We start from the raw sequence: 17,819 nt of genomic DNA, 5'->3' as shown, positions 1-17,819 counted from the left end.
CTCATAGATAAGAATATTAGGACTTAATTACAGATTATCATTACTCCATTTACATACTGTTATGTAGACAATGTATCAAACATCTAAATTGTTAAAATAATTCCATATAGCATTAGCATATTCACAAACTGAAACAATCCTCATTCTAGCTATTATTATTGGTGTTATTATTTAGTTATTTGTTTAATACATTATATAGCCACCCATTTCATAGAGAGAGAGAGAGACAGATGAATAGAGAATTTTTTTTATTGGCCAAGTGTGATTGGACACGCAAGGAATTTGTCTTGGTGCCTATGCTCTCAGTGTATGTAAAAGAAAAGATATGTTCACCAAGAATCATAAGGTACAACACTTAATGATAGTCATAGGGTAGAAATAAGCGATCAGGAAACAATATCAATATAAATCATAAGGATACAAGCAACAAAATTACAGTCATAAAATCATATATGACTTTGGGTGGGTAATAATTAAAAGCAAAACAGGATAAAACAACCAAACTGTATTGGTTATTATTATTATTACAGTCCAACTTTATAGTCCAACTTTATTTTGTACATCTCAAAGTGATGCACATAATGTTCTTGCCTCCTATTTTCGCCACCGCATCTCTGCTACTGCCCAGTAGGCCACAATCTGCTGTGACCTTCAGCACCTGTACGGTCATCAAATGCTACTTGAGGGTTCCATGCATGTTTGTAGTCAAAATATTCAGTGAAGTCATCACGCTTTATGTATCAAATAACTGCTTCTAAAGGCAGAGAAATGAAGAATGGGGACTGCAAATCATTTTAATTTCTGAGTTCTCTCCCTTTAATATGACAATTTAACTAATGATATATCCATAATCATGAGCCAGAAGGGGAAAAAGCAAAGACTTCTTGAGTCCTCACCTCTCTCTCTCTATATATATATATATATATTATATATATATAATTTGATTTATATACCGCCCTTCTCCGGAGACTCAGGGCGGCTTACAATGTGTTAAGGCAATAGCCTTCATACTTTTGTATATTTGTACAAAATCAGCTTATTACCCCCACAAACTGGGTCCTCAATTTACCTACCTTAGAAAGGATGGAAGGCTGAGTCAACCTTGAGCCTGGGGAGATTCGAACTTGCAGTAATTGCAGGCAGCTGAATGTTAATAACAGGCTATTAGTCTGCTGTGCCACCAGGCTCTTATAAGCTTGTTTGTTATATTGTGCAATTTTAGAATTAGCCAGAAATTCCTACCCCAATACACTTTTATTTGGGCAGTACGAAGACTTTCAATCCTCCTTCCTGTACCCCATGTACATTCTGGAGAGAGAGAAAGAAACTTTGTGGGATATAATATACTGGATTCAACAGAGATTGCTTCCAGGAGATTCTACTGCAATATTTATTCTACTGAACTGTTACATGCCTTGAAGTGGGATCTATTACAGAAGACAGCAGTCTATAATGGCATCTTTCACCAGTTCGATGCCTTCTAAATGGGAAGACTGTAACTCACACACTGTAATGGTATGTGAGAATAATCTTGAGGGATGGGAGGAAGAAAAGCTGCCTAGGAAACAAGAGGGGGAAGCCCACAGTTGCTTAACAGAGAAAGAACTTAAGAAAGACCCGCCCTAATGGACCAGGCAGTTAAAAGTAACAGGGGGAGATCTGTACTTTCAGACTTGCAAGATTCTGTTCATGTAGTTTTTCAATAGAGCACAATTAGCTCATCTTGTTGTGTTTCCTGTCTGGTTTACTGGGAGGACTAATTCAGGTAGTCCCTGACTTACAACAATTCATTTAGTGACCGTTCAAAGTTACAATGACACTGAAAAAATGTGACTAATGACTGTTATGAAAAAAAGTTATGAAAAGTTACGACCTTTGCAGCATCCCCTTGATCATGTGATCAAAACTTAGATGATTCATATTTATGACCTTTGCTGTGTCCCAGGATCACATGATCATCTTTTGCGACCTTCTGACAAGCAAAGTCAATGGGGAAGGCAGATTCACTTAACAACCAGGATACTAACTTATCAACTGCAGTGATTCACCGTGGCAAGAAAAGTCGTAAAGTGGGGCAAAACTCACTTAACCAATGTTTCACTTAACAACAGAAATGTTGGTGGGGAATGGAAGGACTGACCATCCAATCAGAGCTGAAGAAGCTTCTTGGATGAGAAGCAAAACGTCCTCAAAGAAAAACCAGAAAGTCCAGTTGCTTCTTGGAAAAAGCACCTTTGGGACAACCATGACCTGAATGACTGAGAATCTCCATAGACTTTAAGATGTATGGGCTTCAACTCCCAGAATTCCTCAGCCAGCCTTACTCCTAGAATTTCCTTGTTGGCTGGGGGAATTCTGGGAGTTGAAGCCCATACATCTTAACAGTGCCAAGGTTGAGAAACATGTTGCAGATTATAATAACAGAGTCTGGAAAGCCTGCCGGAGTCCTCCCTTGTACCTTGTAGAATCAAGGTGGGTTATTTGGAGTCTCTTTCTCACACTCCCTGCTTCCTTAGGACTAAGTTGTCTTTACTTTATCCCTTATTATCTCCTAATGGTTCTGGCTAACAGTTCTTGTATTCCTTTGTCAGAGTTTTTCCCTGCAGCCCATTTCATAAGGCTTACAAAATATACAAACCTGAATAATCACCACACCTGACCCAAACTTCCTCCACCACCAGTTTCTCCTGAGTCTTTGGAGCCCAATACTGTAGTCCAAGGGTAACTTTCCAACTCCATTTTCATATGAAGTTTAAAAAAAATAACCATAAAGGCCCTGGTTATCAACCCTCTTTTCAAGTTACTCAGAAGGTAAAGACAAGGTAAAGGTAAAGACCTTCTTTACTCAGACCTTCTTTACTCAGAAGGTAAAGACAAATGACCATATTTGTTTTCCCCTACATAAACAAAGGGTGTTCTCCTTTGCACACTTGTTTATTTCTTTGATTAATTATTATACATGCAGATGTGAAGTTTGAGATTTTAGAAAAGATTTCAGTGTTAGAAAAGTGTAAAAGCAACAAATAAGGGGATGCAAAATGTTTTGAATTCCATTTTTGCATACTCCATGCCTATGTTGCAATATATGTACATTATATACATATCAAGATACATGCTTTTGAGCCAAATGCAAAGACTTTTGAGCCATCACCTAAGGCAACAGAAACTGTGAAGCAATTCACAGAAGGAAGGTACTTATATCCCCAACTCATATCTCCTAAAAAAGGGTTCACTGTACATGCACACATACCTTGTCCATCTTTTCTTTCTGCTTTTACAGCAGTAACGCTCTTCAAATTAGTACAAATAATGTATACTGTGCATCAGAGAAGGATGAAGATATATTGCCATTATATTAATATGTCTGGTACGGCCATTTTTTGTCATACCATAAGCTTTTAGTTTAGAAGGGGGTATAAGAACTTCATGCCACAATGCCACACAACTCTTGATTTTGTGAGCAGCTCTGCACCATTCATCAGTGTCCAATCTCTCTCTCTCTCTCTCTCTCTCTCTCTCTCTCTCTCTCTCTCTCTCTCTCTCTCTCTCCCTCTCCCTCTCCCTCTCCCTCTCCCTCTCCCTCTCTCTCTCTCTCTCACACACACACATGTCCCACTTCAGAAAAGCTTATTCTCCAGTGTACAGCTCAGTTCATATTAAGTTGAAAGCTCGTTGTACTGAATGGTATTTATTCCTCAGTTTACAGCACAGAAGCCTAAACAGCCTCAGACAAGCAGCGTCATGTAGCAAAATCGTATTAATAAGCAGAAGAATAGATAGATATATGGAGATAGACAGACTGTTAGATAACAAATGATAATAAATTTCCTGGCATTAACTGGCAGGCCTCTTTGGCTCTTATAAATCACTCTTACAGAGTGTTTTAAGAAAGAAGGAGAGGAAGGGAGGGAGAGAAGGGAGGGAAGAGAGGCGCTACTATCTCTTCCCGGATTACTGGCCCCATTCGTAGCTTTTCGTGCACTGTTCCGTGTACCAAGGTCCTCGGACGGACCGCGCTGCCCTTGGCAGTAGAGGAGGAGAGACAGTAAAGGTTGCAACCGATTGGCAAAACTGGGGAGAACGGAACTTCTCAGATCCTTGAAAGGAGCTCAAGGAGAAGTGGGACGGGGTACATTCCGGGCAGCAGCACGTAATAATAAACAAACACAGGTACGATTCCCAGCATACCAAACTGGTAGTAGCTTTAAAGTCGTCCTTCGCTCCCATCCTGTTAACTCCCCCCCCCACCCCGCACTTTACTCCCCCCCTCCACACACACACACACACCACCGTATGTTTAATAAATCAATGCTTTTATCACAAAGGGCAAAATCGGAACAAAACCAGCAAGAACCGAACCTGTCAGGGATACCCATAAACAACAAAACAAAATAAAACTGCACTGTCCCTTAAAATGGCAAAGAGCGAAGGCGAACACTCGGAGGAGAGAGGGAGAGGGAGAGAGAAAGAGAGAAAATCAATAATGCCTGGTTGGCAGCTTTGACCCTTTGATTCCCACGAAAAAGAACGGACTCCTAAGCAAGTCCCACGGAAGAGGGTCTGGGGGTAGGAGCGGAGGAGAGGAAGAGGAGTGTAACAGCGCTATCAGCTTCTCCAATTTGCAAAAGGGGTAAAAAAAAAAAAAGGAAATAAAAATGCCCCGGGTGCGATGTTTGCTTCCAGATGTGTATGATGATATAAGGTCTGGACTCGGTTTACCTGGTCAGGGCAGAACCGCAGGCGGGTTAATCAGGTGAGTCGCCGGGGCTTGAAAAGAAGCCGAAGCCGGTTTTTTTGCTAGGAAAGTCTACAACACCATGCAGGGACATTGCAAAATCTTTACACACGCCTCCTTTCACTGGGCTTCCGCGACCTCAGCCGGAGAAGGGGGGAGATGCTGGTCCGAGGCAGCCCGAGCCCCCCTCCTCAAGCAGCTGCCTGGGGATGGGTAAGCTTGCCTGCAGGACAGGGCCCATTGAAACAGCTGCTCCGCATCAGGCGGGGAGGCTGAGGAGGGGAAGAAAGGCGGCGGTGGGCATCCGAGGGATACACGGGCCTCCCTGTTTCCTTGGTAGAGTCGAGCCGCACTCAGTCTGACCCAGGACGTCACTCTGCCTGTCTGTTTTCTCAATGATAACTTGGCAGGAGAAGGGAAAAGCTGCGATCTTTCCCCCCACTTCGCGCTGAGATCATGGCTTGGTATGTGCATTTTCTCGCATGCATTCTGAAATATACATACGTACATGGTCGGTGTTTTGTTTTGTGTTTTTTTTTTTTAAAGATCGGCTGTGCATATTCGGGGGATCATGAGTTGCTTCTCGACTGTATTTGCGTTAGTTTGAGTCGGCTTGCCTGCCTGCCTGTATCTGTTGTTTCCTTGCTGCTGTCCTTAAAGGGGCTGGGCAAAGAGCTGGTGGTCCTGGTGTAAATTCAATTTTCTTGAAATAAAACAAAAGGATAGATAATACTGTCAATTTGTTTATCTTATCTATCCTTTTTAAAGACTGTAATTTATAGCCCATAACTAGAACTTCTCAAAGCATCCAGGTTTATAATGGATCCTCCTACACACCACAGACAGAACCTAAACAATTGCAGCCTTCCTCCAGAAACACCCCACCAGTATCCAGAACTGGTTGTAAATTTCTGTTCCACCATGGCACATCTGAGCAACCTAGTTTGCCCTCATCCATCTCAAAGCTACCTCTATATATTTGTTTGAGAGGTCCAGCACCTTTCTGGGTAGAAGATGGAAAGCAGAAGTGTATCATCTTATCACCATCTGAACTGCAGGCTAACTTCCTCAAGTGATTGCACTGTGTACATTGAAAATAAAGGAGAACATCATTTTATTAAAAAAACAGAAGAGACAAACTGGAACTTCCTCATATAAAAATGGACAGAGCGCAGAAACTTCCCATCATACCCTTTTGGTTTCACATTGACTCAAAGAGGTAAATGGGTCTCAAATCCATCCATTCCCCATTGCTATTTTGAGAATTCTAAAATATGTTCAACTGAGAGAAAGATTATTGACCTGAACTTACTTCATGTTCAAGAGGATCTGAACCTAGTTCTCTAGTTCTAGTCCAGCATTTAGACACCTCACAATGATTTACCGTACATTACGTAGAATATTTTGGCAAATTGAAGACAATGCTGCAGGAACATGGCCCTACTCCAGAGAAATGTGGGTCTGTCTACTTGCCTGCAGAAATATTTAATCTGTGGTGCTCCATCCTCACAATGTGTATCTTAGTAGTGATGTCAACTTTAACCATCAGATCCACAAAGCAAAGTTGTACTGATTCGTAACTGGCAGAAGTTCATTTAATAAAAGGTTTTATATATTATAACAAGGAATTAAACTGGTCATCATATATGGTACAACCTATAACAATTATAATGTCGTCCTGTGTGGTACAACCTATAGTAATTATAATGTGGGCTTCAGCCAACTCCAAATACAAATGGGGATATGGGGGGAGAAGAAGAGAGATAACAGAATAAATAAAAGAATCGAAATATTGGGTATTAAATTATTGTCTATCAAATGGGAACTCTTACAAAAGATCCTCTTACATAATACATTTTCAGTGCCTTGAAATCTAGCAGTACTGAAATACTAATAGATGGGTATAAGATGTCATTTATTGTAAAACAAAATTGCTTCATAAATAGTATTTGCTTTAGACCATCCAAATGATATACTACTAAAACTCTCATGTCTGTTTGATTATTTGTAGCTTTCAATTGGGCAAAATGGTACATTGTAGGGGAACAATTTTTGAATCAAGGTACCTTAAAGAATGAGCCCAAAATCTGGGACCAATAAGTCCTAAAAAATTGAAATTTGGCAAAGTTGTGGCTGCTTCAGTGTTGCCGTGACACACTGCTGTGGTCAGCCATAGTCACACAATCATCATTTTGGATGCTTCTTGACAAAGAAGATCAATGGGGAAGCCAGCAGATGTTGGAAATCATTCCCTCTCCCACTGCTTTTTTGCCCATCCATGGTCATTCAGTTTCTTTGTTTAAGTTAGAAAATATCTCTGAAACAATATCCCAAAAGGTCATGGGATGTCTAATTTTCATTAGCATGATGAAATAGAAATATCACTCTTAATTTTCTTAATCATATAGTTTAACATATTGTGAATTAACCAACAGGGGGGCTGAACATTTAAAAAGAAATGGAAATCAGTGCTGTAAAAGTTTTTCTGATAATGTCAGTTTCTTTATACTTACTATAACAGTTATATTAGCTTGTAACTGCTTGTTATGTTCCCAGTTTAGAGGCTGATGTCATCAAAGATTATCCATATATTAAAGTGATAAATTTTGGAATTATTAAAGAAATAAGAGAATATGCAGTGAAATCCTAAGAATTCTGGGGATTCAGAACACAGTGGGGTTTTTTTCTGTATCACAAGAGCTACTGTTATTAAAAGTGCATCAGATTTTTAAGTTTTCAGACTGTTTAATGTTTCTAAATATTCTTCAGTATCCCAATATACCTGTAAAAACAATAATCAACAACATTTATAAATATATAGTTTTATTTAGAGCTCCATTTGACAGTAATGTATGTAGAAATAAATTCCTAATGGAAGTAAATCACCCATATTAAACATATATCTGTACATTTATAATCTAATCTTCACTGACCTCCACTGGTAGAAGCCAATCAATTTATCTGCATCACCTGTGCATAATATTTCATATACAGGAAAGTGAGATAATTTCTATAAGTTCAAATAATTAACTAACAAATTAAAAATATTAATAAAGAAACTGGTTACCTTCAATTCACATGGTTTTATATGCACTAATCAAAAATTTGATGTGAAAGAAATCATAAGATATGTAACTTCTTAAACTTGTGTATTGTGAACAATGGTACTTAGGTATTCATGAACAACTATGTAGACGACTGGAACCAAATACTGTAAGAAACCTGTATGTAGTTCTGTTGTCCAATGGGAATTTGAATTCGTATCTCCATGCTTCATTGCTTTAAAACCTGAAGACAGTTTCTGTTACAAACCTGAGCATCTGGTGCCTCAGCAAAAAAAAAAAAAAAAGTTAAACATCTTGCTGGATATATGTTATATTTTGGCTGCATTTATAGCAACTCTGTGGCCAAAGACCACACAAGATGTTCACAGAAATAGAAATGTGAAGAAAACCAATTAGATCCAATTTGCAGAGGTGATGCCAGTACTAAAATTTGCCCATGAAATCCATTTACAGCTGTTTGAGAACAGATTATAGATAGCTGCATATGAGTGGCATGTATGTGGAGATAGACTATATCAGAGGTGGGTTTCAGCAGGTTCTGACCAGTTCTGGAGAACCGGTAGCGGAAATTTTGAGTAGTTCAAAGAACCTGTAGTAAAAATTCTGACTGGCCCCGCCCCCATCTATTCTCTGCCTCCTGAGTCCCAGCTGATCAGGAGGAAATGGGGATTTTGCAGTAACCTTCCCCTGGATTGGGGAGGAAATGGAGATTTTACAGTATCCTTCCCCTGCCACGCCCACCAAGCCACACCCACAGAACCAGTAGTAAAAAATTTTGAAACCCACCACTGGACTATATGTATATCATACAGGTACAAGCAGACTGGACTGAAACTTATATTTTATATATTATATATATTAATGTCAGAGGGGAAATGTGCATTGCAGTAGACAGAATGCAAGAAAAACAGTTTAAGCAAACACCTTTAATATTTAAGTGGCCTTGATGAATGTAGGTCAATCCTCATTGGTCTGTTTATTTCCTTGAAATATATACATATTTCCTTTTCATTAAGTCAGGGCTGGCTTTGGACTATTCACTGAGAATTATACTTTTAACACATCAAATACAGCATATTGGTCAATTTAGAAATATAGACACTTTGCACACTGTTTCATTAGAAATTGAGATATCCAACCAAAGCATTGAGCAGGGGTTGCTTCAGTGAGGAAATTCAAAGCAATCTGAACAAAGAGTTTAGAGAAGAATGCCAGTGGAACACAAGAGATTTTGCAGTATGACAAAGTGGAATAAGACTGCTGAAATCAGAGAAGTATTGCCATAGTGAACAAGAATTTGAATAAGATCTGTGTCCAGCTCACATGAACATTGCTTTATGGGAACACTATAAAATTGGAAGTCTGATTCAGTCTAAAGAGGAAATCATTGGCCACAATTTAAAGCACAGTAGACTCTTTATTAAAAGCAAGCTGGTGTATTTTACACAGTAATCAAACTCTGGTAGGAATTATATATTTCCGGAAGATGTTAAAACGAATCACTAGAATTAAATTCATTCTGAAAGGGAATGAGTGTAAGAAGGGAGGGAAAGCCCTCACATGCCACCTGTACTGCATATTTAAGTTAGAGTAGAGATAATCTTACAGAAGATAAGTACATTTTTATACAGTTATCAAGCATTCCCCAAGCAGTGTGTTTTCTCCACAGTTAAAGAACACATAACAGAAATCAGCATTTTTACAGCACCACTGAAAAGGCTTCAGCAGTGTACTTTCAATCTCTTAGCCCCTAAGTGTAAATTGATAATGCTGATTCCAATGCAGATGCTTATTTGGGGAAATCCTGAAAAGCTTTATAGATATTACTACTGTAGTTAGCGTCTAACAACACAGATAAAAACAAAATATTGCTAATGGCTGGCAATGTTAAAGAAAAATAATCACTTAAGAGGTATGTGAAGATGGCTTGCAGAAGAAGCTAACTGAAATCCGAAACATGCAGTAATTATAAATCTCTCAAATCCATTTAAATTCATTTCTTCATTACAGTTCCCTATGTTCAGAAAGAAGTTCATGCACAATCAGCTAATCATCAGAAGGACAAATAATGGATGAAGCCAGTTGATACCCAATGGAAGACTGGATTTACTGAAACAAATGCTTACTGTTTCTCAGAATTAGTAGGTAAGTTTTATTACTTTTTAACACACACCCTCCAGAAATTGAACACCTTAATTAGTTGGGTAAGAGAAAATGAACAAAAATTGAAAAAGCTTAAGAATGATAATTATAGTAACGATAATATAAATATATCTAAGCACAATCTCAAATAGAAATTGTGCAGCTGTGCAGCCTGTATATTTTAACTGAAAATAAATCATGAGCCTTGCAAACTCTTAAAAAGCATGTATGTCATTAAATAGGCTGTAGAAAGTAAAATCAAGTAATACTGAAAAGAGCCTGAGAAAATGATGTGAGGCAAATACTCTGCAATGGATGTACAAAACAAGATTATCAAAATATAGAAAAAATGGGGCAAACATTCAAATAATTAAAATAGGTAAAAGAAATATAATGACTTTTAAAATATGTTGGCTACGCTATACCAATGTGTAGCATTGTTTAAAACTTTAAATAGCAATTTTATTCACCACAAAAAGTGAAGTCTTTATTCGATTTTCAAGCACACACAAATCCATTGTGGTTTACACATGAGAACTGAAAGAAATCCCTGTGTGCTAGGGATTTACATTGTTTTATTGCAGTGGAGAATAAGATCCATTTTAGACCAGTGCCTGACTGTAATAAAAAGTTGAAATACAATGGGATGTCTACATAAAGACATACTGGCTGTAGAAACTATATGAAGTTTCTCAGTACATCTAGCCTTGTCTGTTCTGACAAGCAGTGGCTTTCCAAATCTTAAGCAGATGTGCCTGTCAGCTCTGTTATCTAAAAGCCTTTTATCTTTGGATGCCACTGTCTTAATTTAGGCTTGACTGCGTACAGTGGATAACATTGTGCCATTTCCCTGCAGATGCTCTACTGGGTTTACAAAAATATTGGATTAGGACACTGAGCCTGAACTGACTTCCAAAATAACTGATATACGTGGCTACTGAGGGTGGAGTTAAGAGAAAGATTGCATACTCTAGAACAGAGGTCTTCAAACTTGGCAGCTTTAAGACTTGTGGACTTCAACTCCCAGAATTCCTGAGACAGCTTGGGAAGAAGTCTCAGGAATTCTGGGAGTTGAAGTCCACAGGTTGTAAAAGGGCCACATTTGCCCACCCCTGCACTATAATCATCTCTCTATAATCAGTGTCTATGTACTTTTATGATGTCTTAAATGATCAGAGAGGTACCTGGAACAATGAGTAGGTACAAATAAATATTGAATTAAAATTATGTGTCACACAGATGCATTAAAACTCAAAAATTAGACCGGAAATGATATTGCACTCTTTGCCACTAAATAATGATTAATGGCTAGTAAACTTTCATTATAAGATTTTGATAACATTCCATATAAAGTAAAATGGCAGGTTCTACTCTATGCTGAAAGAGAAACCAGAAGCTAGTGCTTAGTGTTCTAGCGACAACTCTCTATAAAAAGTATTTTCATGTAAAAGAAGAAGAAATATTTAGGTATGAACTTTGCATATCATAATCAAGCTACATCTTTGGCAATAGTTTCTCCCCTCAGAGATACAATAATATGAACCATTGATGCTGCACCACTTTCTCAAAGTGATGTGGGAAGGAGAAGAATTATTCTGTTAGGTGTAAATGGTGCCTTTAAAGATAAAGAATAATTAAATACATACTTTCAGGGACCACATTGGTTCTTTTTATTGGCAAGAAGATTATGGGTTTTCAAAAGGCATCATGGTGATAGATTTTATTTGTATTGAAAGGATGACCCAAAATGCTTGTGAGATGTTCCCCTTCGAGTGGTTTTTTTTTTTTTTTTTTTTTTTTTGGCATTAGGCATCGTGGACCTTCACTTTTTTGGGGGGGGGGAGATTTGTTCCCTTACATCAGATAGCAAAATATCTTGAGCCAAGACCTTTCCCAAGAAATAACATGAGATCTTTTTGTCTTTGTAGAGGCTGAACATTATGATTCTTCCTTATTTTTCCATTATAGACTGAAGGTCATGCACATTTTCCCAAAAAGCTCAATGGCACATGAACACATCCTTTGATGTTAACAAGAGTATCCTTCCAAACAAATGTGTCACCTTGATGCATTGTAATTTAGAGACTTAGTGAACATGATGCAAATATAATTTGGTGTATATGACATGGATTCCTTAATTGTATTTTCTGATATTTTCCTATCCAGGTAAAATCCTATGAGAAAACAATGGAAAATGAGGGAGAAAAAGAAGCTATCTATCTGCCTGGTCCCCTTGCTTGTTGCTTCTAGGACCAAATAGGCAGTTCTGTCCTCTATATCTGCCATCTCCAAATAAAGATGTGACCAAGTTTAAAGAGACATAAAAATGTTACAAAGCATGGCAGCCTTTTTCAAGCACCATGGCCAGCAGAAAGCCAGGAAAAAAACATTTTTATAGCATATGCAATCCATGTCCAAGGCAAGTGGAGTAACCCTATTCAGAAAAACACTCCTACCTTCTTTCTGAGATTCCACTTCCTTCTCTATCCTGGTTTTCTCACTCCACAACAAACTTTCTATTATCATTATTTAAGCTCAGTTCTCAGATCTTCTTTCTCTTTCTAGAGTTTTATTTTGCTTGCAGCACTTTTTTCTTCTGATATTACCAGCCTGTGCATAGAGCTTCTTAAATAAAGATTAAATTCATCCAGGGGTGAAATCCAGCAGGTTCTGACAGGTTCTAGAGAACCGGTAGCGGAAATTTTGAGTAGTTCAGAGAACCAGCAAATACCACCTCTGGCTGGTTCCAGAGTGGGTTGGGAGTGGAGATTTTGCAATATCCTTCCCATAGGAGTAGGGAGGGAATGGGGATTTTGCAGTATCCTTCCCTTGGAATGGGGTGGAAATGGAGATTTTGCAGTATCCTTCCCCTGCCACGCCCACCAAGCCATACCAAACCCACCAAGCCACGCCCACAGAACTGGTAGTAAAAAAATTTGAATTTCACCACTGAATTAACCATATATTTGCAAAACCATATTCTTCAGGCCAGGGGTTGTATTCACTTACTTTCGCTACCAGTTCGTAAATATGAGCAAGCACACATGCACAGAACTTTGTGCACATGCGCAGAACGTCAAAAACAGAATGTGATGACGCCCAGGTGGGTGGGCAGAGCCTCCTGCAGCTGCCACTACCAGTTTGCCCGAACAGGATAGAACCAGCTGAATACCACCACTGTTTCAGTCCCTATCTTCTCAGGTAGGAAATAACTAGGTAGGGGCTATGTAGGGACTAGAAGGTAGCGTTGTGCTGTGTTTTTTTTTCTAATTGTCTCATCCTTTAAAAAAACTTTCCTTAAGGTTTGGATCAGGGGTGAAATCTAAAATTTGTTACTACCGGTTCTGTGGGCGTGGCTTGGTGGGGGGGGGTAATGTGACTGGGTGGGCGTGGCCAACTTTTTTTTTCTTTTAAAAGCATTTTTTCTACAACCTTAAGAGGTTGCAGAAAAAAATGCTTTTAGAAGCCTCTGACGATCAGGCAAGTCAGCTGGGATCGCCAGAGGCTTTTATAGGCATTTTTTTTTTCCTACAGCGTCTTCGGCTGAAGAGGTTGCAGAAAAAAATGCTTTGAAAAGCCTCTGACGATCCCAGCTGAGCCGTGCAATCATCAGAGGCTTTTTTTTTTTTTTACTTTTAAAAGCATCTTTTCGGCGGAACAGATTGTAGAAAAAATGCTTTTAAAAGTAAAAAAAACAGCCTCTGATGATCGCGCGGCTCAGCTGGGCATGGGGTGTGTGTGCAGGGATTTTTGCTATTGGTTCTCCGAACCACCCGCTGCCATCGCTACTGGATCGGGCAATCCGGTCCAAACTGGAAACATTTCACCCTGGTTTGGATGGTACCTATCCCTACTAGCAGTTGAAAAACAAGTCTCCTGCTTGAACAGAGAGTTGGACTAGAAGACCTCCAAGGTCCTTCCAAGCTCTGTTCTGATTGAAGTTAAAAAGAACTGTTCCATAGCTCTTTGAGGTAGACCACTTCAGGAGACTGACATCACAAGGATTCCAGTAATGCTACTTTACTGTTACAGGGAACAATGACAGAATCTTGAAAACTTGTCAGAGTTTTTCTCTGTTCCCCCTTAAAGCAAAAAAAAAAAAAAAAATCAGGATGGACTTATTTTGAACTTCTTTCCTAGGGCTTTCCATTTTCCCAGGACTGAATTACTGTTTTATCTGCTTTAATGGCTTCCAAGGTCATCTCTACATTTCTATATAAATAGAGTCTTAGATTTGTAAAGATTGTTGCCATGTACTGAGTTGGATTGTGGTTTTCTTGTTTTAATGAAATGATAGGGCTTGTTTTGGAATGGGTCCAAATATTAAAAATGTAAACAACTAAGTAAATTAAAATACCAAATACTATTCAATATAAATTGGTGTAAAATGAGACAAGAGAGTAAAATCCTAACCCACATATGTGCTGATAGAATCTGAGCTAGTAAGTAGGTTAGGGTTATGGTACTGTGATAGACCATTTGATACAGTGTGGATTGAGTATGTGGCAAGAGTGAAAAAGGACAAAAAACCCAATAACTAATTAGCAGCCGGGAGGGAAAGTGCCTATTATTTTCTAGAATATATAGCAACAGCAACAGCTTAAGACTTATATACTGCTTCATTAGTGCTTTACAGCCCTCTCTAAGTGGTTTACAGAGTCAGCATATATGTAGGTCCTCATTTTACCGACCTCAGAATTTAACCAGGGTATAAACTGTGGTCCCTGCATTTTGGAAGAGTTCTGAATGAAATTACAAGACTTGTATCTGTGGGAAGAGAAGCAGGGGTAGCTTATAAAAAAGCCTTGAAGGGGACTACAACATGCTGCATGATATGGCAAAACTATCTAGAAAACATTTTATCCCCTGATCCAATGAACTGAACAATAAGTGATTCAGGACAACTAAAAGGAAGAAGTTCATATAATATAGAATATAGTAATACTATGAGATTTACTAAAAGACACAATATTGGTCACCAATTTCAATCAAATTGGGAAATATATGTATCAGAGTATCCTAGACTTTATAGCTATATGTTAGCTCCAGTATCAAAAGGCAGTCTGCTTCTGAATAATATCAATGTTTATGGATCCAGGATGATAGCATGCTATAATTTTACTGATATACCATACTTCGCACAGGTTATTAGCAAGGTACCATTAGATCTCCTAATAGATTAGTAAGGGATTTGTTTTTTTGTATACCTCAATTGTTTAACTTTAGGTACAACAAAATTTGTTTCTCCTGTATTATTGAAATGATGACAGTATAACTGGGCTTGATTTTTACAGGTGGACCTCAATTAGTGATTGCCTTATTTAACAACCGTTTGCCATTAGGATGATGATGAAAAAGTAACTCTATAACCCAGGGGTGTCAAACTCACATCGTCACGGCGTCGTCACATGATGTATCGAGACTTTTTTCCCCTTCGCTAAACAAGGCGTGGACATGGCCAGCGCGTGACGCATCTGGCCTGCGGGCCGGGAGTTTGACAGCCCTGTTATAACCAATCTTTGTATTTATGACCTTTGCAGGTCTGTAAAGCAAAGGAAAGCAGATAATAAACAGAACTGTGGTTTTACTTAGTGATTTAGTGACACTTAGTTTAACAACTCAGGTGCTAATCCCAACTGGTAGCTAAAAAGGATTATCTGTACATGGATACCATATATTCTCCGCTGTCCTTGTTCTGCTTGTTCAAAAGAAATCCCAAGGCTCAAGATTTCTTATGTGTAATCTGTTTTACATACGTTTTACTTGGTGTCTCACAGTATTCTAATAAAAAAAAGGAAGACAAATTTTATAAGTCTGAATCTTTCCTGTAGAAGATGCAAGGAAGAAAGCATAGAAATAATCAGAGGACTAAGAAATTGATAGTGCTGGATTCAATAAAGTAACAAAAGAACTTGGATATTAATTATAAATGGATATTACAACATTGCTTCTTTATTTCTCTTTCAGATTTTTCCATCAAATGAAAGGCTAAAATCAGTAGCAACCAAACAACTACTTCAGTCTGATTTAGAGTAGCTATATAAATAAAGCTGAAAAACATAGTTTGAATTTCTAACCCCAAATCCATTTTTAAAAAATGTTCAATTTGCAGCAAGTGTCAATTGGTTCCATTTTTTAGATTTTTTTATTTAACATGTTTAAAACCCAAAATGTGATATAGAATGAATATGAATACTTGTCTTAGTTATCATCCATGGACAGCTGTTAGTTTTGTCTTGGAAGAAATACCTATGAAAATATAACTCAGAAGCTACATGCACAAGAAACACAAGCAAGTTCAAATTTTCCCTTCAGTTAGAATTTCCTTACAGAAAAGAAATGGATTGTGTTGATTTATCTAGGCTTTGTCTAGGCTTGTTTCTGCTAGGTTAAATTGCCTTCTATCCAGTTAAGGTACTGTTGAAGGAGGAATAATTTATGCCTTGCTGTGAATGCTGAACTTGGGTAGTTGTGGGTTAAGGCTGAAAATTTTCTTCATAAACCAAAATCAAAAAATTTCCCAAGCTTAAGCATCTCATATGTAGGTGGCAGTTATCTGGAGGACCAGTAGATAGCCATAAAATCACATAGAAAATTCCAATCTTTGCTGCCATTAATTGGTCATCTGAATTTTTGTGGTCCAGATATGTTGGCCTACCATTCCTATCCCACTTTATTTATTTTTATTTATTAAAATTATATGTCCCTCCATCTCACTATCCACACTTTAATCCTTATATTAAATTTTTTGTGCTCAGATTATTTTGATGATTTTTGGATATACCCAAATGCAAAAAAAAAAAAAAAAAGGTTAATGAATTTATATTAGGGTAAAATATCAAGTCCCCAAATTATTGAGCACAATACTTCTTTGTAATTCTATATCTTAAATAGTTGGCATCTATTAGATATATGTATCTGTCTAACTACCTATCCTGTTTCCACGAAAATAAGACATCCCCTGATAATAAACCCAATCGGGCTTTTGAACACATGCACTAAAATGAGCCTCCCCCTGAGAATAAGCCCTCCCTGAAAATATTTAAACACAGAGCTGGAATCAGGTTAGATGGCAAGAGGAGCCCCATCTTGTTCCATGCACCCCAAAATAATAAGACCTCCCCGAAAATAAGACCAAGCGCTTATTTTGGGGTTCAAAAAAATATAAGACAGGGTCTTATTTTCAGGGAAACACAATAGCTATGACAGTCAAAATTATACTTAGGTGGCAGCCCCTGAATTCTGCTAAACTCTTGAATACAAGTAGTAACACTTTGAGTCTTTCCTGCCATAGCTAACTTTCTGTAGTGGAGAATCCATGACCAGGATGTTCCTCCCACCCATGTCAGCGATTACATGCAGATGCACACATACCACCTTCTATTTTTAATATATAAGAGTTATTTAGACTATTAAAAGTTTCTTTCTAAAAGATATGCCCACTTTTGAAACCAATTAAAGCTTGGAGAAAATGTGATGCATATGGGGGGGGGGGGAAATAATAAAAAGTTATTTTATTATCTCCTATCACAAAGATACATACAACTCTAAAAGGATAATCCCATTCAACAATAAAGATAACTAGAGATGAAATGTATGGATGGATCTCTTGCTGCTGAAAATAAAAAAGAACATTTGCTATGTCTTATTGAGGTTCCCATTGGCTAAAAGAGGCTGCAACTATTGCTGAACGCAGTGACTCAAAAAGAACAATTTCTTTGGCTGTCCTGCAAAAATCAATTGAAGGGGTGCTGGTGCCAAAACTTGCAAAACAGAGTACAGGAAATACATCCCCCCCCCCAGAAGCAATGCAAACAGAAATCTCATATACTTTAATCTATTTTGTTCGGGATAAATTTGAAGACCATTTTTTTTCA

At 38.0% G+C, this 17,819-nt stretch overlaps 1 protein-coding gene and 1 long non-coding RNA gene across 5 annotated transcripts in view; one reads left to right on the top strand and one right to left on the bottom strand.

The window, feature by feature from the left end:
* The window catches only part of ESRRG (estrogen related receptor gamma), a 473,251-nt gene that overhangs the window by 438,808 nt on the left and 16,624 nt on the right, over positions 1–17,819 (bottom strand). For 2 of the 4 annotated variants that reach the window (XM_034427822.3, XM_034427825.3), the window contains exon 1: positions 4,720–4,897. The exons of 1 other annotated variant lie outside the window; for it this stretch is intronic. The gene's annotated coding sequence lies outside the window, so the exon portion shown is untranslated. Of the gene's footprint in view, positions 1–4,719; positions 4,903–17,819 lie in introns of those variants that run through there. One more of the 4 variants, XM_087883184.1, reaches the window with a different exon arrangement.
* LOC117671713 (uncharacterized) lies at positions 5,052–17,583 on the top strand. Its single transcript, XR_004592982.3, has 3 exons — positions 5,052–5,199; positions 9,811–9,945; positions 12,109–17,583. It is a non-coding gene; the product is annotated as an uncharacterized LOC117671713 (long non-coding RNA).

Source organism: Pantherophis guttatus, chromosome 1 (assembly GCF_059756535.1).
Source record: "Pantherophis guttatus breed Tessera chromosome 1, ASM5975653v1, whole genome shotgun sequence".
Taxonomy (NCBI): Eukaryota; Metazoa; Chordata; class Lepidosauria; order Squamata; family Colubridae; genus Pantherophis; species Pantherophis guttatus.
The sequence above is the reverse complement of the archived record's forward strand: the minus strand, read 5'-3'. Positions and strand labels throughout refer to the sequence as shown.